The sequence below is a fragment of the Lissotriton helveticus genome, chromosome 7 (assembly GCF_964261635.1).
Source record: "Lissotriton helveticus chromosome 7, aLisHel1.1, whole genome shotgun sequence".
NCBI lineage: Eukaryota > Metazoa > Chordata > Amphibia > Caudata > Salamandridae > Lissotriton > Lissotriton helveticus.
In genome coordinates, this window is record NC_136068.1 from 1102768493 (window position 1) to 1102792367 (window position 23875).

General features: G+C 50.7%; 1 pseudogene; it reads right to left on the bottom strand.

The window, feature by feature from the left end:
- Positions 1-1847: 1847 nt before the first annotated feature.
- On the bottom strand, positions 1848-3061 carry LOC144767255 (sorting nexin-4 pseudogene; annotated as a pseudogene).
- Between the last annotated feature and the right edge of the window lie 20814 nt (positions 3062-23875).

Here is a 23875-nt window from a genome sequence, read left to right on the forward strand (position 1 = left end):
GCCGTCACAATCACCGAATCCGGCGTTGGATCCTTCCGCAAGAAAGCCGGGTCCGACTCAGGAGCCCTGTATTTCTTCAAGAGCCTGGAAGGCGCAGCTTTCACCACCGCCGGCGTAAGGAAGAGTTGTTCCGCCGGCTCAAGTAGTCCTGGCACCAGAGGCAGTAGGGGGCGAGACAGGTGTTTCTTATGCAACGGAGGAGGGGGTGAAACCCTCGGAGGTGGGCCCTTAGGCAAAGGAGGCAAAGAAGGCGGTGCAGTAGGCTTCCCCGGGGTATACACCTCGGAGTATGCCGTTCCCGGCGAGCCACCATCCTGTCCTGACTGTGGGGAGCCCCCCACAGTCCTGGGCCTGTCCTTACGACCTCCTGACGTCGACGATCGGTGCTCAGACGTCGATCGTGGTTCCTTTGACGGCGAGCGGCCCTTCGGCGTCGACCGTTTCACACTCCTCGGCGTCGACCGGCTTCTCCGCCTCGACGTCAACCCCGACCAGATGGACGAACCTCTAAATCTCGACGACGGGCGATGTCGCCTCGACGGCGACCTCGACCGCCTCGACGTCGACCTCTTCGAACGCCTCGACGTCGACCTCTTCGAACGCCTCGACGTCGACTTCTTCGGCGCCGGAGACCTCCTCCGTCTCGACGGCGACCTCGACGACGAGGATCCCCTCGACGACGACGATGTTCTTGTCTTCGACGGCGAACGGCGGTGTCGCCTCGACGGCGAGCGCCGACGCCAGGCCCTCCGATGCCGTCCACTCGACGCCGACGGCGACGACGAGGAGATCGACACCGGGTTCGACGGCGGCCTGTAAACGTCCCTCGACGTCGACGGGCGACGTTTTCTCGACCCAGAGCCCTGGGGAGACCGGGAACTGGCCGTGGACCTTCCTCTCGACGTCGTGGTCATAGCAACTGAACCAGACGGAGACCTTGGACGTTTGCTGGACTTCCTGCCCCTGGGGAGCCCCCCAGAGGCCTCAGCATGGGCAGCAGAAGCCCCTCCAGACCCACCTTGAGCCTTCAGTCTTCTTTCCTCAAGTCCCTGAAGTCTGATTTTTCTCCTGTCCTTCAGGGTCCTGCCAGAGAAGCCTCTACAGATCACACACTCCTCTGGGATGTGGGAAGAGGGAAGGCAGAGGATACACACCTCATGGGGGTCTGACTTGGCCTTCTTCCTGGAGCACTCTGGGCATTTATCAAATAATGCAGGCATTATGGACAGCCAAAGAGAGCAGAAACCCAAGAAGAAAGTCACCAAAGTACTTTAAAAGTACACAAAATCGAAATTAGTGAAAAACACCAACAAAACCCTTGAAAAGGGAGAGCTCAATGCTCCAGGGTCCTGCTTGCAGGAGCCGGAAAAAAGAACTCAAACTAAGTTGGACCTGCTATGCATTCTGGGATACTGGGAGAAGGTTCTGGAAGATTCTCTTAAAGGCACAGTATCCTGTTTTGAGCCACATAATGGCAGCCTATGGGGCTTGTCTGTCCAGGTTCTTCTCTCTATCATTCCTGAGGGATTTTGCTGGTAAAGCAAGGGAAATCTGTACAGGCTTTTGCTGTTTTGTGGATTTTATGGTGGAATTTCTAGTTGAAGTACTGGACAGTGTAGCCTTTTTAGGCTGCATTATCTGTCTTTAAATTCTCTCTTAAGTGTCTATGCTTTTCTGCATTTTTTGACACTGTAAGAGATTATTTTTGATTGCTCCGGGGTCCACGCACATGGGCGGGACTATTCACTAGATTATGACTAGACACAGAGATCCCCTACTACAGAAGTGTGTGCGCTTGTGCTACTGGTCTCTGGCACTTGGCTGAGTATGAACTGGTCACGGCACGGTCACATCTTGCTGAAACATTCCTTTGCATTGGTCCAAACTTGGATCCCTTTTTGCACATACTAATCTGCATCACAGCGTAACTTATGAGTGATTCTTTCAAGTCATGATTCTTCTGCTCTCTGAAGCGATCAATATCTTCCCATGTATTCTTCACAAATTCCTTGCCCTCTGTGTTTTTAACCTTCAGTTGCTCTTCTCCTTCATCAATATGTTCTTCAAGTTGTTTTATTTTGGCTTGTCGCTGCTCAAGTGGTTCTTGTCCAAACAGTTTGCTGGTCATTCCCTTCAAGGAGAACGTCCTCACAGTCACTGTTGTCAGTTCCTCGCACTGTTATTTCTTGGACACCAGATCCATGGCTGCCATCTCCAAATCATACTGTATAAGTTCATGTTTCCGGCACACAGACCGAAGAGCTTCGGCATAAAACAGATACTCTTTCAAGTGATCTGCATAATGCTCTTCTTCTTCTAAGATATCATCAATAGATACTGCATATACGTCCATGTGATGGCCAGCGCTCTGCAGCCTGTCCCCTATCTCTTTCTATATGGCTCTCCATTCGCTGAACACTCTTCCATAATTGCCATGTACTTTATACACGCCATACAAGCGGTCTGCAACTCTAGCGTGGACTTGCAGGAGGTGTGATATGACAGACTACAGTTCATCGCTGTAATGTTTTAGTTCAGAAAATCTCTTGTCAGGGTTCTTTACTCTAAACGTTGCATTGATGGCTTTTAATCTCGAATCTGCCTTAATTTGGAACCCTGTCTCATTCACCGCATCCTTCCATCCACTTTCCTGTGTTAAAAAGGAGTAAAAGATTTTGTCTTGGCACAGAATTGAGTGAGAGGCCACCCGCAGCAGGAAGTTTTCCAAACCAATCCTTCGTCTTTCCACAAAGTCTGGATCCATGTTATCAGCTGATATCTTATGCCAAACAAACTCAGCTTGTTTTTCTGGCAAAGGTGGCACCACAATGCTAGGGTAGTTAACTAGCAAGTAATTCCATAAAAATTCAAATTCGCTGCACCGCCTCCAAAGCGAGTCTGGGGGAGAATTCTGTCCTTCGTTTACAGGGTCCACGAACCTAGTCTCTACAAGGTATACAGTGTACGTTTCTTGCATATTATTGGCATTTCTCCCAGTTTGTTTTTCGGCTTCTGAAATGCTGATCATAATTTTTTTCAGTAAACTATTTTCCTCTGTCATCTTGAGACGAAATTCTGGTTTCTCGCTCCATGATGATAGGTGTGGTCATGATTCAGAAAAGGGGGTGGTGATGAACAGAGTGTCTGAATTAAGCAGACCACTCTTACCCAGTCCAAAGATCAGGGCTTGATCCATCACCGTTATTTAGCTCACTGCCCCATCCCAGCTCAGAACCTGGCTATATGCAAATTAGTCTGTCCCTGGCCCAGTGCATCATGGGAACAGGGCAGACCAAACTACCAAGCCAATTCTTCACCAGAAAGGAGACAAGTTACCGGGGACCGGTTTCTGGCATTTCAGCCTCGTCGGCCCGGCTTGCTTGAATCCTGATGGAGCAGTGAGCAAGGGACTCATGTCCGAGTATACCCTGCCACACCTATAGTGGCCAAAAACTATTCAGAAAAGGGGGTGGTGATGAACAGAGTGTCTGAATTAAGCAGACCACTCTTAACCAGTCCAAAGATCAGGGCTTGATCCATCACCGTTATTTAGCTCACTGCCCCATCCCAGCTCAGAACCTGGCTATATGCAAATTAGTCTGTCCCTGGCCCAGTGCATCATGGGAACAGGGCAGACCAAACTACCAAGCCAATTCTTCACCAGAAAGGAGACAAGCTACCGGGGACCGGTTTCTGGCATTTCAGCCTCGTTGGCCCGGCTTGCTTGAATCCTGATGGAGCAGTGAGCAAGGGACTCATGTCTGAGCATACCCTGCCACTCCTATAGTGGCCAAAACGATTCAGAAAAGGGGGTGGTGATGAACAGAGTGTCTGAATTAAGCAGACCACTCTTACCCAGTCCAAAGATCAGGGCTTGATCCATCACCACCCCCTTTTCTGAATCGTTTTGGCCACCACAAGCGTGGAAGGGTATGCTCAGATGTGAGTCCCTTGCTCACTGCACCATCAGGATTCAAGCAAGCCGGGCCGAAGACGGCTGTAATGCCAGAAACCGGTCCCCGGAAGCTTGTTTCCTTTCCAGTAAAGAATTGGCTTGGTAGTTTGGTCTGCCCTGTTCCCATGATGCACTGGGCCAGGGACAGACTAATTTGCATGTAGCCAGGTTCTGAACTGGGATGGTGCAGTGAGCTAAAAAACAGTGATGGATCAAGCCCTGATCTGTTGACTGGGTATGAGTGTTCTGCTTAATTCAGATGCTCTGTCCATCACCACCCCCTTTTCTGAATGGTTTTGGCCACCACAAGCATGGAAGGGTATGCTCAGATGTGAGTCCCTTGCTCACTGCACCATCAGGATTCAAGCAAGCCGGGCCGAAGACGGCTGTAATGCCAGAAACCGGTCCCCGGAAGCTTGTTTCCTTTCCAGTAAAGAATTGGCTTGGTAGTTTGGTCTGCCCTGTTCCCATGATGCCCTGGGCCAGGGACAGACTAATTTGCATGTAGCCAGGTTCTGAACTGGGATGGTGCAGTGAGCTAAAAAACGGTGATGGATCAAGCCCTGATCTGTTGACTGGGTATGAGTGTTCTGCTTAATTCAGATGCTCTGTCCATCACCACCCCCTTTTCTGAATCGATAGGTGTGGTCAGGCAAGTTTCAATATGGCTCGTTCGTTGGCAGCACAAGGTAGGGTGCAGGTAGACTTCCTAGGACCGGACAGTCGCCGAGGATTTTGAGTTCTTCTGACTGGTGGCCTCCAATCCATGCACAACCTCTCAGTGTTTGCGCTGCCAGAGTTTGCGCTCACACTGGCACCAGGCAGAAGTGTTTTGAAGTCCTGCTGTACCCCCTGCTGCGTCACCAGCCCTGGCCCCTAGGCAGAGATTCCCTCTGGGTGGGCCTTTGATGTAAATAAATAAATCATTCTTCACCTGACCTGGCTCCTTGTGTGATGCGGGAATGGTGGGGTCCTTATGTTCGTCCAGACGAGCTCTGTACTATTTTCAAAAGGCACAAGCCAGAGCCTGTAACTTGTCAATTACCTTAAGTGGCAGCTGCAACTGAGGATTCTGCAAACTGTCAGTGCTGATAGAGTGATGTATGCGGTTGGAGGGGTGATGGATGTATGCCTATGAAATTTTATAGGCAGTACTTTAAATGGAAACATAGAGAAAGTGCTGCTACTTATTATCTACAGTACCTATTCCCTCCTTCGAAGTGCTGCTGCTCTCCCATTAAATGTATTACAGCAGTGCTGAGAAGTGCAGATGCTTTTCTTTTAAATTAGAGTAGTGCAGGTACTCAGTACCATACAGCATCTGCTCAGTTAAAGCAATAGTTTACATGAAGAAGTTTGGAATTAATGATCACTCTGGTAAGGTTTTTGTATCATGGAATGGCAATTTTACACAGGAGCGAGTGGTGTGAATTATCTGCGGTGCAAGCAGGTGGAAAGTGTAGGATGAGAGGAGATTCCACAAGTGTGAGAGCGTTTTTGAAGAAGTGTTTTGAAGGAATATGTGCATGGGAGAAAGCAGAAGAAGGGTGTTGTGTTGCTTTTGGCACCTGTTGAAGAGAACTGCACTTCCATTTCTGGTACTTTGCAGCAGTTTTAAGATAATCTTAAAGGTTCTCATTGCTCAAATGGGTGTAATTTCTGGTATAATTTTTTCCCTTGTCTTCATTGCTTGATTTTGCTCGCGAGAAAGTGTCACTCATAGTCGTTGAATATCACTCATAATGACATTAAAATTCTGAAAATGTCACACATAAGTAATCTGAAACCTTGGCAGCTATGCGCAATACGTTTAATTGGAGAGTAATTGGAGAGTACCAGCACTTCTCAAGAGTGACTTGTTTGTTTAATTACAGAGTACCAGCACTTCTCAGAAACAAGCAGGTACTCTGGTACAGGGTGCCTGCACTTCAACTTTTCCATTTCTAGCTTTGGAAGGCATAGGTAGTTAACATGCCTCAAGCTACTGTACATTAAGGACGAGCACAGGAAGTGATTTGTTTTTGCTTGTTTCATCATACGTACGTTCTTTCACACCCAATTCCAGAGCTCAGCTTAGCAGCGGGCTGCCTGTGGAGGAGAAGTTGTGAGCTTCACCTGACTATCAGCAGCGATACTATGTTTTTTTGGGACCTGTTAGAACCGGGAGTCTCTGGTTGGCAAAGGTAAGTACCTTGGCCCAAGTAGGGACCCCTAGCTCTGGTCAGGGTGACGGAATAACCCTCTGAGATAACCCCTGCTCACCCTCTAGGTAGCATGGCGCGAGCAGTCTAGGCTAAACTCGGAGACAATGTGGATAACATTTGCACTTAACACAACAATAATCCCCAATCCACCACAAACTGAGACCACACAGGTAAGTATATTTTTATAAAAATATATAACTTTATCTAGTTTCAGCAAGGTAAATCAAGCAGTTGCACGATAATCACTTCATTATTAAAATGAGGCACTTAATCTTAATGGTGGTACGTAGTTTCAGGAAGTTGTCACATAAAAACAAATGTCTCAAGTCTCTTCAAATCAGTATTAAACCTAATGCCACCGATTTATAATGGCTACGCTCTAAAAACGAGCAGTCCAAACAATGCCAACGTTTAGAAGATATGCCAAAGTTATTGGGTTGACAATGCTCTCCAAATGAGCAAAGAAACAATGCCAGCGTTATTAAATTATGCCCCAATGGTCCCCTGGCTTCAGGGACCACAAGCGCTCCTAGCGCGTCTCACCCGGTATCCTGAGGGAGGGGGGACTTCTTTCCCCGTGCTCGCGGTGACGCGGGTCCCCCAGGGGCACCTCGCGGGGGAATGCTCAGTGTGGCTCCCGCCCGGCCGGTCTCCGGACGCTCTCCGCCCGCTCTGGATCCTTCAAAGAGCAGCGGGGAGCAGAGACGGCAGGCCAGGGGCTGGAGCACATGCGGAGATCCCTCGGCGAGGTCAGGTCACTTCTTCCCGGGCCCGGCGGTGATCGCGCTCATTCCTCGGCTTCTTCAGCTGCCTCAGCGACGGCAGCCAATCCCCTCGCGGCTCCTCAGGCGAGCCTCCACAGCACCCGGGAGTCAGCCAATGGCAGTGCGGCTCCCGGGACAGGCAATGATGACGCTCCGCTCCCTAGGCCAATCACGGCCCAGCACCGCTGATGACGCTGCGCCGCACGGGCCAATCCCGTCGCGGCGTTAGTGAGGGGGCTCGGCTCCCTCCACCAATGGGAGCACGGCGGCTTCGTTCTTCGCCGTTTCAGCGCCGATCAGGATGGCGCTTCCCTCGGAGGTTCTCTGGCCCCGGGCAGCGGCAGTGATACGGCCAGCAATTGTTTTTCAGCGCCCCTTGCGCTGCAGAGGCTCACAGGTCTCCGGTCTGCCCCGCACACGTGTCGATGAACACGTCGACTTTGGCCCTGCAGCAGGCTGGGTCAGCGCGGCGCTCTCAAGCAGTAGAGAGCAGCCAATGAGCTAAACAGGCAAACCACACGGTTGCACGATCTCCTCGCCACACAGCAGCTTCAGGGGGGGGGGCACAGCAGATTCTTGTAGCCTTGGGCAACCTTTATGTTCCTGGGTTGCAGACAGGGAGCCAGCTCTTCTCAGGCCCTTGGAGATTCAAGCTGTAGGCACAGCACACAGCAAAGTCTCAGCAGTTTCAAGCAGGCAGGGACACAGCCCACAGCAAAGTCCCTTTCTCCTCCTCAGCTTCCAGTGATACAGCAGAACAGGTCAGCCCTTAGAGCACACAGCAAGGCAATCTTCCTTTAGTTCTCTCGCCGTCCTCCTTCCAGCAGAGGGTCCGTCTTGATTGTAGAGTTTCAGAATCTAATCTTCTGTAGTAAGGGGTCCTTCCCTTATACCCCTGAACGCCTTTGAAGTCCTTTGTGCAAGGGGATCCTTGGCTCTGGAATGTTTCTGGTGTTCTTCTTCCTGACAGCTTCAGGGCAAGAGGTGACAGTGGATCGGCAGGGGAGTTAGCCAGCACGGTGGTCAGGCAGGCACAGCCCAGCACTATCAGGCTCTTCTCTCTCCCCTTCCCCGGGCAACAGATGTCGCCTTTCACCCCTGGGCTGACTCCAACCCCCTCCGGGGCCCTGCAGCTCCTGTCACGCAGGCATTCCACACACAGGCCCAGGCACACAGAAAGGTTTATACAAAAGAACAGCCACTTCTAAAAATGCTATTCTCAACCCCAGGATCCAAAAACAACCTTCATCAAAAGATGTGTCATTTAATTCTGAGTTCAGGGATATCTTTCATGGATGTTCCATCTTGTTCCTATAGGGAGATAGGCTGGGATCCAATGGGACCAGCCTCCCCAGGCTACCCTAGGGAGCCCTACAGCCCTACAGCAGTGAGCACACAAAGTGGCTGCTGCTCTCTACCAGAGCATGTTACCTGCACTAGTACACGCTCTACCCTATCCATTCACTGCACCCTACCCAGGGGGGTACCTGGAGCCTTCCATAGGGGTGGCTGAGGTGCACAGACAGGGGAGGGTTAAGCCTAGCCAGTGGGGACACTGGCCAGGCTGACATGGCAGTCACTGACTGCACACAGGCCCTGCGCTGGCGGGCCTGAGTCACCTTTTAAAAGCTACTCATGTGGGTGGCGCAATCTGCGCTGCAGGCCCACTAGTAGCATTTGTCATCACCAGCCCTGGCACACACAGTGCCCTCTACTAGGGACTTCGTGGTGATACAAATATGCCAATTAGGTATACTCAATCAATATGACAATTTACAGAGGGAGCACTTACCCTCTGACACTGATCAGCAGTGGCAGAGGGTCCAAAGCATCTAAACCAGCAAAAACGAAATCCAGCACAGCATCAAAAATACATGAGTCAGAGGCAAAAAGATGGGGGAAAACCATGCCAAGGATGTCAGGTCTAACACGTGTCCCCTCCAGCTGAAAGTGGGGAGAACTACCCAACCTCTTGGGAGTCCTCATCACTAAGGCGGAAGAATCTGGACAGACCGTCAGCGTTGGCGTGTTCTGTACCAGGGCGGTGCTCCACCGTAAAGTCCATCCCCTGTAGGGAAATGGACCACCTCAACAATTTTGGATTCTCACCCCTCATCTGCATTAACCATCTGAGGGGCCTGTGGTCGGTCTGAACGCGGAAGTGAGTCCCAAACAGGTAGGGCCTCAGCTTCTTCAGAGCCCAGACCACAGCGAAAGCTTCTCTTTCAATGGCACTCCATTTTTGTTCCCTGGGGATTAGCCTCCGGCTAATGAAAGCCACAGGTTGGTCTCCTCCCTCATCATTGATCTGTGAGAGCACTGCTCCCACGCCTTGCTCTGAAGCGTCAGTTTGCACGATGAACTCACTTGAAAAGTCAGGTGCCTTAAGCACCGGTGCTGTGCACATGGCAGTTTTGAGGGTGTCAAAAGCAGTTTGACAGGCCTCAGTCCAATTCACTTTCCTGGGCTGATTCCTAGATGTCAGCTCTGTCAAAGGGGCCACAATGGTGCCATAGCCTTTGACAAACCGTCTGTAATACCCGGTGAGACCTAGAAAGGCTCTCACCTCCGTCTGGGTCTTGGGGGGTTCCCAGGCCAGAATGGTATCAATTTTTGCCTGTAGGGGCGCCACCTTGCCGCTCCCCACCTGGTGTCCCAAGTACACCACAGATCCCTGCCCTATCTGGCATTTACTGGCCTTGATAGTGAGGCCTGCCTTCTGCAGAGCCTTCAACACTTCAGTGAGGTGTTGCAGGTGTTCCTCCCAAGTGGAGCTGAACACCGCAATGTCATCCAGGTAGGCTGCGCTGAATTGCTCCAGCCCTGCCAGTACCTGGTTGACCAATCTCTGAAATGTGGCGGGGGCATTTTTCAACCCAAAGGGCATGACACGAAACTGGAAGTGTCCTTCTGGCGTTGAAAATGCTGACCTCTCCTTTGCCCCGTCAGTTAAGGCAATCTGCCAGTACCCTGAAGTCAAATCAAAAGTACTCAGGTATTGGGCAGCTCCCAACCGATCCACCAGCTCATCAGCTCTGGGGATGGGGTGCGCGTCAGTCTTCGTGACCGCATTGAGCCCACGGTAGTCCACGCAGAACCGAAGTTCTGGGGGGCCACGGGGGGTAGCAGCTTTCTTAGGCACTAAGACCACTGGGCTAGCCCAGGGGCTGCTGGAGGGCTCAATAACCCCAAGCGCCAACATCTTGGAAACTTCTTCCTTGATGCTAGCTCTGACCTTGTCAGCCACCCTGTAAAACTTCTGTTTCACAGGCATGCTGTCTCCAGTGTCCACGACGTGGACGCACCATTTGGTGACACCTGGGGTCAGGGAGAACAGTGGGGCGAACTGACCCAAGACTTGGCGACAGTCCTCCCGCTGTTTTGGGGTCAGGGTGGGGGAGAGGACCACACCATCCACTGACCCATCTTGCTCCTTGACTGCCAGGAGGTCAGGGAGAGGATCACTATCCTCCTCCCCTCCAACATCTGTAGCCATGAGCATAGTCACTTCAGTTCTTTCAAAGTGGGGTTTGAGGCGGTTCACATGTAGCACTCTCAGGGGCTGCCTGGGAGTCTTCAGGTTAACCAAATAGGTAACCTCGCTCTTGCGCTCCACCACCTCATATGGCCCAGACCACTTGTCACGGAGCGCACAAGGCTCCACCGGCGCCATCACCCACACTTTCTGTCCAGGTTGGAACTCAACCAGAGAAGTGTTCTGGTCATACCACCTCTTCATTTCCTCCTGGCTAGCCTCCAGGTTCTCTTGAGCGAGCTTCCTGAAGCGCTTGGTCTGGTTGCGAATGGCCAGCACATAGCTGAACACATCCTGAGGGGTTTTCCCACGGGATTTCTCCCACCCCTCCTTCACCAGAGCCAGAGGCCCTCTGACAGGGTGGCCATACAGCAACTCAAAGGGACTGAACCCTAATGATTTCTGAGGCACCTCCCTGTAGGCAAACAACAGGCATGGCAACAAGACATCCCATTTCCGCCTCATGGGCTCTTCCAGGCCCATAATCATGCCCTTCAATGTGCGGTTGAATCTCTCAACCAAACCATTTCCTTGAGGGTGGTAAGGAGTGGTGAATTTGTAAGTCACCCCACACTCACTCCACAGGGACTTCATATATTTAGAAATGAAGTTTGTCCCGCGGTCCGAAACGACCTCCTTCGGAAATCCCACCCGGGAAAAGATCCCCATCAGGGCACGGCCCACCACTGGGGCGGTGACTGTCCTGAGCGGAAGGGCTTCCGGGTACCGAGTGGCATGGTCCACCAAGACCAGGATAAACCTGTTGCCTAGGGCTGTCTTGGGATCCAGGGGCCCCACGATGTCAATGCCCACCCGCTCAAAAGGGGTGCTCACCACGGGAAAGGGTTGGAGGGGTGCCACGCGCTTCCCTCCACTCTTGCCACTGGCCTGACAAGTCTGACAAGACTTACAAAAGGCAGAGACGTGCGTCTTCATCTGGGGCCAGTAGAAATGGGTGACAAGCCTGTGATAGGTCTTGTCTTGCCCCAGATGTCCTGCGAGAGGCACGTCATGAGCCAGACCCAGTAGGAAGCTCCTGAAGCGCTCCGGTACCACCAGCACACGGGCTGCGCCGGGCTCAGCGAACTTAGGCTCACTATAAAGTAAGTCATCCTCCCAATAGATCAAATGCTCCTTGGACCCCAGGCCTGCGGCCTGGTCAGCAGCCTGCTGCCGCACACCAATGAGAGAAGGGCACTCCTTCTGAGCCTGGCAGAATTCCTCCCTGGAGGGACCACCCTCTTGCTGCCACTGGGACAGCTCAGGCAATTCCCCTAGTTCGGCCACTTGCTCCCCTGTAGGTTCCAGGGCATCCCCTTCCGGGTCTGCCTCCTCCTGGACCGGGGGAACAGTGGGGGCCGGTTTCCCGCGCCCTCTACCCCTTCCTCTCTTGGCAGGTCCCTGGGCCATTGTTCCAGGCTCCAGCTCTGTTAGACCGCCCTCTCTTACTGTCATTGCACGGGTGGACACACAGATCCACGCAGGCAAACCCAACATCTCCAAGTGAGTCCGGTGCTCCACCTCTTTCCATGGGGAGCTCTCCAGGTCATTACCTAATAGACAATCTACAGGCAAGGCATCACTTACTACAATCTCCAAAATACCGGAGACTCCTCCCCATTCAAATGGAACTTTCGCCAGCCTGCAGTAGCGCACTGAACTGTCAGCTGCCACCACAGGCCGGAGTACCTGGGGAACAATTTGCTCTTCAGACACCCACTGACACCTAACAGATGTCACGCTGGCCCCTGTGTCTCTCAGAGCCTCCACCACCTGTCCATTGATGGTCACCTTCTGCCCGTATTTCTTAGTGTTTTGGGGCAGCAAGGTTTCCTGGGCCATCTCTCGGTCTCCTAAAGAGACAAGGGTCATCACTGCTAACCCTTCCTCCCCACTAGAGATCAAATCCCCTCCCAAAGCTACACTGGCCAATGCCGGTGCTGGAGCACCAGAGGGTGCTGGAGGTTTCTTTGGACATTTGGGGGCAATGTGCCCCACCGCCCCACATGTAAAGCAGGTAGGCGGGGGCCTGTTGTCCTGCTTGCCCTTACGGGGCCAGGACTTCTTAGACTTGGGGGGTTGAGACACCTTCTCCTGGGAACCAGTTTGGGGCCCTTTAGAAGACTCCTTTTGATTACCCGTGTCCCCCCCACTCTTCTGCTGGGGACCCTGTCCACCCTTGGCTGGGGTACTTACCACCCCCTTGTGGACCCTGGTGCTAGTCCACCGGTCCGCCTCTTTAGCAAGCTCACTGGGATCAGTTAACTTACTATCCAAAAGATGCTGGCGCAGCTCTGGGACACACAAACTACTTAAGTGCTCCCTACTAATCAAGTGACACAACCCCACATAATCAGTAACTTTGCTGCCCTTCCTCCAACCTTCCAGTGCACGCGTGTACATACTCACACACTCCACCCAAGTACTTGAATCAAGCTTCTTGAAGTTCCTAAACTTCTGGCGGTACTGTTCAGCAGTGAGCCCATACCTGAGGCACAAAGCCTCCTTCATGGCGGAGTAGGACAAAGCATCCTTTGCTTCTAAGGGTGCCAAAACATCCCTCCCAGAGGCCTCAAAATGCTTCCACAATCCTGCTCCCCAATTCTTCTCAGGCACCTCATTCATCTTTAAGGCAAGTTCATACGCTCTGAACCACGCATAAATATCCTCACCCCTCTGATAATTCTGTACCAGATCCTTTGGTATGTATACCTTACCCGCCTGTACTGGTTGTGCGCTGCCACCATTAGAACTGGACCCCCTCTCTTTATATTTGAAATCCAATTCCTTCATGCTCCTCTCATGAGCCAATTGGAGCTTCTTTTCCTCCAAAGCGAGAGCATGCCTCCTCTCCTGTGCCTCTCTCTCAATTTCTAGGCGCAGTTTCTTCTCATCGGCGTCCGCTCGGAGTTTCAAAAGCTCAATCTCATGGGCCCTTGTTCTCTGATTCTCCTCCACTTCCTCTGGAGAAATATTCCTACTGGAGTGGGTGCTGCCGGCCCTAGACGCTGGCTTCGCCACTGGCAATTCACTGGGCCAAAACCCAATCTTCTGTGCGCCACCCTCTTCAATAGGAGCTTCTGGGACACCATGTTTGGCCTCCCACCAGGCCCTCAGAGCTGTCCGTAGCTCTTCCTTATTTGCGCCGCCCCTCACTGGGCATTCAAGCTGTTTGCAGACTTTTCTCAGTTGCTCCTTGTTATAGGTTAACAACTTCTGGATTTCAAATTCCACCTCCACGTCTCCATTCACGCTTGGCGCTTTCCGAGACATGATGCTTCCTACCCTTTTTCAACTAAAAAGGTTTCACCAAAAAGAAAAAGTCTTGCGCAACCTGTTCTGCTAAACTAGACTAGTGATGTACAAGAAATTACTGCCGGTCAAGTGCAATTATTAGTTCAAAATCCGCACCGCGAGCCACCAATGTTAGAACCGGGAGTCTCTGGTTGGCAAAGGTAAGTACCTTGGCCCAAGTAGGGACCCCTAGCTCTGGTCAGGGTGACGGAATAACCCTCTGAGATAACCCCTGCTCACCCTCTAGGTAGCATGGCGCGAGCAGTCTAGGCTAAACTCGGAGACAATGTGGATAACATTTGCACTTAACACAACAATAATCCCCAATCCACCACAAACTGAGACCACACAGGTAAGTATATTTTTATAAAAATATATAACTTTATCTAGTTTCAGCAAGGTAAATCAAGCAGTTGCACGATAATCACTTCATTATTAAAATGAGGCACTTAATCTTAATGGTGGTACGTAGTTTCAGGAAGTTGTCACATAAAAACAAATGTCTCAAGTCTCTTCAAATCAGTATTAAACCTAATGCCACCGATTTATAATGGCTACGCTCTAAAAACGAGCAGTCCAAACAATGCCAACGTTTAGAAGATATGCCAAAGTTATTGGGTTGACAATGCTCTCCAAATGAGCAAAGAAACAATGCCAGCGTTATTAAATTATGCCCCAATGGTCCCCTGGCTTCAGGGACCACAAGCGCTCCTAGCGCGTCTCACCCGGTATCCTGAGGGAGGGGGGACTTCTTTCCCCGTGCTCGCGGTGACGCGGGTCCCCCAGGGGCACCTCGCGGGGGAATGCTCAGTGTGGCTCCCGCCCGGCCGGTCTCCGGACGCTCTCCGCCCGCTCTGGATCCTTCAAAGAGCAGCGGGGAGCAGAGACGGCAGGCCAGGGGCTGGAGCACATGCGGAGATCCCTCGGCGAGGTCAGGTCACTTCTTCCCGGGCCCGGCGGTGATCGCGCTCATTCCTCGGCTTCTTCAGCTGCCTCAGCGACGGCAGCCAATCCCCTCGCGGCTCCTCAGGCGAGCCTCCACAGCACCCGGGAGTCAGCCAATGGCAGTGCGGCTCCCGGGACAGGCAATGATGACGCTCCGCTCCCTAGGCCAATCACGGCCCAGCACCGCTGATGACGCTGCGCCGCACGGGCCAATCCCGTCGCGGCGTTAGTGAGGGGGCTCGGCTCCCTCCACCAATGGGAGCACGGCGGCTTCGTTCTTCGCCGTTTCAGCGCCGATCAGGATGGCGCTTCCCTCGGAGGTTCTCTGGCCCCGGGCAGCGGCGGTGATACGGCCAGCAATTGTTTTTCAGCGCCCCTTGCGCTGCAGAGGCTCACAGGTCTCCGGTCTGCCCCGCACACGTGTCGATGAACACGTCGACTTTGGCCCTGCAGCAGGCTGGGTCAGCGCGGCGCTCTCAAGCAGTAGAGAGCAGCCAATGAGCTAAACAGGCAAACCACACGGTTGCACGATCTCCTCGCCACACAGCAGCTTCAGGGGGGGGGGGCACAGCAGATTCTTGTAGCCTTGGGCAACCTTTATGTTCCTGGGTTGCAGACAGGGAGCCAGCTCTTCTCAGGCCCTTGGAGATTCAAGCTGTAGGCACAGCACACAGCAAAGTCTCAGCAGTTTCAAGCAGGCAGGGACACAGCCCACAGCAAAGTCCCTTTCTCCTCCTCAGCTTCCAGTGATACAGCAGAACAGGTCAGCCCTTAGAGCACACAGCAAGGCAATCTTCCTTTAGTTCTCTCGCCGTCCTCCTTCCAGCAGAGGGTCCGTCTTGATTGTAGAGTTTCAGAATCTAATCTTCTGTAGTAAGGGGTCCTTCCCTTATACCCCTGAACGCCTTTGAAGTCCTTTGTGCAAGGGGATCCTTGGCTCTGGAATGTTTCTGGTGTTCTTCTTCCTGACAGCTTCAGGGCCAGAGGTGACAGTGGATCGGCAGGGGAGTTAGCCAGCACGGTGGTCAGGCAGGCACAGCCCAGCACTATCAGGCTCTTCTCTCTCCCCTTCCCCGGGCAACAGATGTCGCCTTTCACCCCTGGGCTGACTCCAACCCCCTCCGGGGCCCTGCAGCTCCTGTCACGCAGGCATTCCACACACAGGCCCAGGCACACAGAAAGGTTTATACAAAAGAACAGCCACTTCTAAAAATGCTATTCTCAACCCCAGGATCCAAAAACAACCTTCATCAAAAGATGTGTCATTTAATTCTGAGTTCAGGGATATCTTTCATGGATGTTCCATCTTGTTCCTATAGGGAGATAGGCTGGGATCCAATGGGACCAGCCTCCCCAGGCTACCCTAGGGAGCCCTACAGCCCTACAGCAGTGAGCACACAAAGTGGCTGCTGCTCTCTACCAGAGCATGTTACCTGCACTAGTACACGCTCTACCCTATCCATTCACTGCACCCTACCCAGGGGGGTACCTGGAGCCTTCCATAGGGGTGGCTGAGGTGCACAGACAGGGGAGGGTTAAGCCTAGCCAGTGGGGACACTGGCCAGGCTGACATGGCAGTCACTGACTGCACACAGGCCCTGCGCTGGCGGGCCTGAGTCACCTTTTAAAAGCTACTCATGTGGGTGGCGCAATCTGCGCTGCAGGCCCACTAGTAGCATTTGTCATCACCAGCCCTGGCACACACAGTGCCCTCTACTAGGGACTTCGTGGTGATACAAATATGCCAATTAGGTATACTCAATCAATATGACAATTTACAGAGGGAGCACTTACCCTCTGACACTGATCAGCAGTGGCAGAGGGTCCAAAGCATCTAAACCAGCAAAAACGAAATCCAGCACAGCATCAAAAATACATGAGTCAGAGGCAAAAAGATGGGGGAAAACCATGCCAAGGATGTCAGGTCTAACAGGACCTCTTTCAGGTGGTCGCCGTTCTGTTTCCCCAGCACCCGCCAGGGTGCTTGGGAAATCTGAAGGATAGCCCCGGGTGCTACAAGCTCTAGCTATGCCTCTGTGAAGGAGGGTTCCAAAGAGGAGGAGTATGAACTCCAGAAGCGGCCGAAGGTGCCTCTGACCATTGAAAATTGGACGGCAGCCTTTTTAATATTCACCAGCGTATACAGCGAGATGTTCCCGCAGCGGTCGGTTTAAGTACATGGACGTCATTAGGAAGGCCCAGATTACGGGGGGAGGTTACGCGTGGGTCCAGTATGATGAGGAGTTCAGGGTCCGTATGTCATGGGACTGAGGAGAAATGGGGGGAGCTGGACTCCGATTTGTAGCAGCACACGATGGGGCTGGCTGAGTCGGGAAAGACCATCTTTATTGCTTTGGACTGTCCATCATTCACCAGCCCTTTCAGGGCCGCCCCACCATCTATTGACTGAAATATGTGTAGAAATCAGCCAACCAGCATCAAAACACTCCGTGACACCAGCCCTTTAGGAGGCCATCCTTGCAATCCCACCACTGTTACACCCTCGCACCTGTGAATCTCTTCTCTCTGAGGACTGTGCATATTCTGTGTAATATCTTTTTTTGGACAAGCTTGCCTGTGATGACACAGACTGTGCCCAAAGTCACCCCAAGGGCACCTTGTTGGTACAACAGGGAGGGAGCTCAGGTGCCCAGGCCCTGTCAACCATTGTGCAAGTCTGAAAGCATCTGTTCACTTTGATTTTCCCTGACCTTCCTTGCTCACTCCTCTGACTGTAAGACCCACTCTTCTCTGACATGCCCAGCCTCATTCTAAAGCCATGGTGTTAAAACACTTTGACCCATGTTTCCCTCTGCTTTTCTTTCTCCCATCAATCAATCAGGGGTTTGTAAAGCACGCTACTCAAACGTGAGGGTCTCAAGGTGCTGGGGAGGGGGGGCGGGATAGGGGAAAGCAGCTCCAGATCAGTCGAAGAGCCAGGTCTTGAGGTCCTTCCTGAACGTGTGCAGGGTCGGGGGCGTCTGATATTCACAGGGAGCTTGTTCCAGGTCCTGGCTGCGATGTAGGAGAAAGCTCTCCCGCCGGTTCTATTTCTACAGATGCGGGGGACCGCTGCCAGGGCGAGGTCGGCAGAGCGGAGGTTCCTCTTGGGTACGTGGAAGGATACTCTCTCGTTGAGGTGTTTGGGTCCGATGTTGTTGAGGGACTTGTAGGCGTTTGTTGAGGAGTTTGCAGGTGACCCGCTTCTTGATGGGGAGCCAGTGGAGGTCTCATAGGTGTTGGGTCATGTGCTCGTGACGTGGTGTCCCGAGGAAGAGTCTGGCTGCGGCATTCTGAATGGTTTGGAGTTTGTGTAGAAGATAACTGTTGATTCCGGCGTAGAGGGCGTTGCCGTAGTCTGCTGGTTATGAGTGTGTGGGTGACGGTTCTTCTGAAGTCAGGGGGGGAGGGATCCATTTGTAGGTCTTGTAGGTCTTACGGAGGATGCGAAGGTAGTTGAAACTAGTGGAAGCAACGGCGATGATCTAGCGGTTCATGGAGAGGGAGTACTCAAAGATGATGCTGAGGTTCCGAGCGTGGTCAGTAGGGGTGGGTGGTTCCCGAGGGCGGAGGGCCACCAGGTGTTGTCCCAGGCGGAGGTGCAGGGGTCCAAGTATGAGGATTATGCATTCTGCCATTCTTTCTCACTTGCGGCATTCTGAATGGTTTGGAGTTTGTGTAGAAGATAACTGTTGATTCCGGCGTAGAGGGAGTTGCCGTAGTCAAGTCTGCTGGTTATGAGTGCGTGTGTGACGGTTCTTCTGAAGTCGGGGGGGGGGGAGGGATCCATTTGTAGGTCTTACGGAGGATGCGAAGGCAGTTGAAACTAGTGGAAGCAACGGGGGTGATCTAGCGTTTCATGGAGAGGGAGGACTCAAAGATGATGCTGATGTTCCGAGCGTGGTCAGAAGGGGTGGGTGGGTTCCCGAGGGCGAAGGGCCACCAGGTGTTGTCCCAGGCAGAGGTGCAGGGGTCCGAGGATGAGGATTATGCATTCTGCCATTCTTTCTCGCTTGCTGTTTGCCTTCCCTTTTCCTATGGACTCAGCCTTCCATTCTCCCTACCCATTTACAGCATGGATAAGTAGTTATTCTAAGAAGCAACATTCAAAGGTATGTCACTGACATACCACATATTAACACTACACAATTCTGCAACAAACTATTCCAAAACAATGAATCTCTCCTTACACTTCTGCCAACCCTATCAACTGTCGCCCCACACAAATTGCCCTTCTTATCTCTCCCTCACACTGCCACTACCCACTCATCTCGCAATCTCACTGCCCCTCTCATTCCTCCCTCACACTCCATATCTCCTCTCTATATTTCCTGCTCACACTTACTAAGCACAGCTTCTTACCTGTGCCTTTTAAAGGTTCCATCCCTCAAACCCATGATTTCTTACTCTTCTTAGGATGTCTTCTGCGTACACAGGTCCTCCCTCTTTATGCGTCTGTAGCCTGCTCTCCCCTTCTTTCTCTCTCCCAATCTTTCTGCTCCTGTCTTGAGTTTATTCACCACTTCCGGCACAAACTACCTATCCCTCTCTATCGCCCTTTCTATCTATTCTGTGCGGCTCTCACCCCTATCTATTCACCATGCCACATAATTCCACTACATAAATACACTCCACACCACACAATTTCACCCTACTTAATTCCACAACTAACAGTTCTAATATAACACATAATTCCACTCCACACCACATACACTCCAATCCAAAAACACGTAGGCCAGCTCACACATACTAAGCACAGTTTCTTTCCGTGCTTTTTCAGGGTTTCCGTCCCTCAAACCCACACTTTCCTCTTATTCTTAGGGTGTCTTCTGTATACACAGGTACTCACTCTTTACATGTCTGTGGCCTGCTCTCCCCTTCTTGCTCTCTCACAATCTTTCTGCTCCTCTTTTTCAAATGTATTCACTACTTCCTGCACAAACTACCTATCCCACTCTATCTTTCTATCTATTCTGTAAAGCTCTCAACCCCATCTATTCCGCCAAATGATCCACTACACTAATACAGTACTCACAATTCCACCGGACACAATTTCACAACTAACAATTCCAATACAACCCACATAATTCCACTCTACACTACATACATCCACAACACTCCAAACCAAAACACATAGGTAAAAGGTATTGTCATTTACAACACCAATACCTCTAACTCTCCCAAATGCGAGACCTATTGCATTGCACGTTTTTTTTGTTTTCGTTGCTTGGATGTCAAAACACTGTTGTTTTCATTGACAAACACTGAATCAGCATCACTGCCGATCGCAAAAGGACAGCCTACTAAACCTAGGTGAAGGTGCGAGGACACCAATGTGGACCAACAAAGTTTCAGGCCGGATTCCCCACCCCTATATCCGCCTAATATGATTTAACTCCTGTAGAATGGGGATTAACTACGCAGACCTGGTTATTTCGGATGAAGTTCTCACTTCCGTTGCGGGGGTTAACGCTCCCCGGTGTGCGGGCGCCGGTAGGGACGGTATTTCCGTGCCTCACGCTTGCCGACGCCGTAGGAGGGGTAGATAGCTGGTTGGGGGCTCCGTGATCATGGGCCAGCCTGCACTTGCAAGGCCGTATTTAACGATTTAACTCGCCAGATTCGCCAACTGGTAAAAATCAATTATGCTGTGCCCTGGAAAATCCGGGTGTGTTATCACCGGACCGGACCTGACGTGATGTATCGGGGAGGACCGGGAGGTGTCCGTCACACAAAACGATACTGCTTCTCCAGACTCGTAATCAGGGGAAGAGAGATGACAATATTTATTAGTAGGTTAAAGCATTAGTAGATTTACTGTTAGCATACTGTGGTTTAAGTTTTTTTTTTTTTTTTTTTTTTTTAAGATGAAATTGTTATTCTAACCAGCGTAAGCATTAACACAATTTACTCAAGCACAGCAGTTACATTGGGTAATTGACAGGCTCAACTTCATGAAAGTTTTCTCACTTTAAAGTGGATTCAATAAACATTACATGATATAACATCTCTTCTACAGTCATCTTAAAAATTAACCTATGCCACTTTCATATTTAAAACAGATAGTTCTGTTTATTTACGCGTTGAACTTGGCAAGATAGTTTATTTGCCATACAGTTGCACAGTTGGTACCCTTGCTTTATTTTTATTTTGAAGTTTTCTAAAGCGACCGCAACCCTTACGTGCAACAATTTAAGACAACGTCGGCTGTTGTAAAACTTAAACAAGTAACACAAACATGGCGTGCGTTATAAGGGGGCTTTAACCTAAACAGGCGAGTCTTTACCTGACAACAGAAAGGCTCGGGCCAGCCTCAGGTCCCTTAGAAGCTCTACATGATAGTAGCAACTCCTGAAAATGCTTTTTTTTGCATGTGATGTTCGAAACCGAGGGCATTCAAGGTAGATTGGATCCTTACTCTGGAGCCTCATTTGCCACCGGAGAGTTTAAGTAGAAAAGAGGGTGTGCTAAAATATAGGGCCTTGTAGGTGGGACAGTCCAATTTGTACTTTGAACCTGCCTAAATAGGAAGCCAATGTAAAGCAGGGATGATGTGGAAAGCATACTCATTTATTATTCGGATACTGGTCTTGCGGTGGCTACAACACATTTAAATATTCAATTTTTTCTGGCCTAAATTGTTGAAAGAATTGATACCTCTAAATTTTCATGAAGAAGGTAGCTTCAAACAGTTTTTATTCAATCCTTCATCAATCTGAAGACTGATCCTTTTGTAGTATTTTGTGGAGTTATAGTGGTGATGTACTAATTTTCAGAATTAGGGGGCAGTCTGTATTATTACTACATTAAAGTCATAGGGCTTTTGAACAACTATTGGGTTAATGAGTAGAGTCAGCAGTATTTAATTTGTAAAAACGTAAGTGCCAGGGCCTTTCTCAGGAGGCCACTGCAGCCGGCACAACCAATTCCCCCTATTAGCTCTGCCAATGGAAGTATCAACACAACCACCAACCATCGTACTTCTACAAGTGTGACAATGCAGACTATTTTAGACCATCCAAAGCTATAATAATGCCATGAGTGGCAGGTATTATTTTTTTTATGCATATTGACTTGTTAAACACTGCTGCTGGGCTATCTCAAAATTAGACAGTGCTACCGTGTGGTGGACTGTCACTAGAACCAGTGCCAATAAAGTGCTGGTGCCAAGTACCAGAAACCACTTGCTCAAATTAAGCACTGCGGTTGAGGCCTTCAAGGCCTGCAGATGGACAGTGTGAAGTGAATGGGGAACACAGGAGATTGAAGAGCATTAAACACATGGAAACAGCACGAGGCACTTGGTACATGTAGACAGCGGGAGTAGCTAGGGCCTCATGGGGGCAGTGTGTGAGGTGGCTTTGTGTGAAAGGTTTGAGGCACGTGGGTGCATAGTGCAAAGCTTTGAGAGCATGTGAGCCATGGAGAGAGCTTGATGAGGAAATCTTATGCCCCCAATGCTAAAGTTCTCTATAAAGCGGCGCTATTAGCTTCCACGAGAACACGGGTAACGCGATGAAAGAGTACTTTCCCCATCATATGGAGACAGCTGCTAACTCTTCTAGAGACCTGTCTAAAATGATAAATTCTTTCATCTCCCCTGAAGCAGCTAATACTGCCATCATCCCTTCAGCCGAATTCTCAGTCTTCTTTGACTAGAAGATTCTGAATCCTTATGCTATCTCCCCAGAAGCATCTAATTTGGACAAAACTTCCAATCCAGTTGATGTTGGAAACACCCCTCCCCCGCACCACTCCACCCCCAAGCCGTCCATCTCAGAATCTGTTCCTATGTCTGAAGAAGTCTCCCTAATTGAGCTAAAAAAGTGTAAGACAGGCTCTCCTGATGACGCCTGCTCTCCACACATTTTTAGGCTGATGGCTTAGCACTTTAACAGTTTCGCACTTTAACCTTTATCTTAATAAAACCTGGAATGCTGCACTGTTGCCCGATGGTTTTCATATGCATTAGAAACTGGCATCTCTACTGCCACTCCTTAAAAGCCAAACGCAGACCCGGGTGTCTTGAGTAATTATAGGCCCATTTCACTTCTCCCGGTCCCCACTAAATTTCTGGTCAACCACACCAGTCTACTTTGTGGAAACTACTTTCATTCTTCAATCGGGCTTCGCACAGGATATAGGTGACGGAGTTTGTTAGGGAGAATCCTGCTAATAGCACACTTGTCACGGTGCTGCTTCTTGACCTCTGGGTGGCATTCAACACAATGTCCCATTCCATCTTGTAGAACAGACTCAGTTACCTAGGCATTTAGTGTGAGGCCCTATCGTGGGTCAAAGCCTTCCTGGAGGGCAGATTCAAATGTGTGTACCTACACTCTTTTTCTTCATCACCCAAACTACTGTTTTGTGGAGTACCCTGGATCAGCACTGAGCCAGCTCTTGCTCAACCTCTACATTTTCCCCTTGGCGGATCTGATCGAAACATAAGGTAGTGTTGTATGCATTTGACACTCAGTTTTTTTTCCTTTCAAGATAACTGGGAGGCAGCCTTTTACAATTTCAAAGAGTGCCTCAAAGAAGTTGTGACCTGGATGGAGGAAAACGGTACGAAACTATATTCTGGTAAAATGGAGGGTTTGCTTTTCAATCAAAAAGGGCTGCAGCTGTCCACCCTCTAGTGACCTGTTGAACTTAATCCCCCCTCAACACCCAACTACTTCTGCTAGAAACCACAGCATATTTGAATCTACACTCTCCTTTACCACTCTAATCAAACAAATTTGGTCAGTTTGCTTCCTGAAAATAAAAACCTTAAGGAAGTTCCTACATTCGGCTCCCAAAGAGACCAGCAAAACGGTAGTCCACTTGCTGGTATTTGCGCTGCACGCAGTCTCTACCTTGGCTCACCTGCAAACTTGATGTGCAGACTACAGATAATCCAGACTGCAGCAACCAGATTTATATGGAGAGTTCCTTGCTGCCAACGTCTCTCTCCTCCAATATCTCTTTCCCCATCCAAGGCAGAAGCACTAGCTTCCGGTGGCATAGTGCATTAAATTTAGAGCACTGGCTCTGGGCTTTCGAGCCTTCAGCGGAGATGCTACTCACTACCTGATGAATAGTGTCCCCATACACTCAGTATTCTCATGAGAGCATACTTAGGTCTAACAACCACTGCCTGCTGCGGATTCAAAAATATTTGAAGACACTTCGC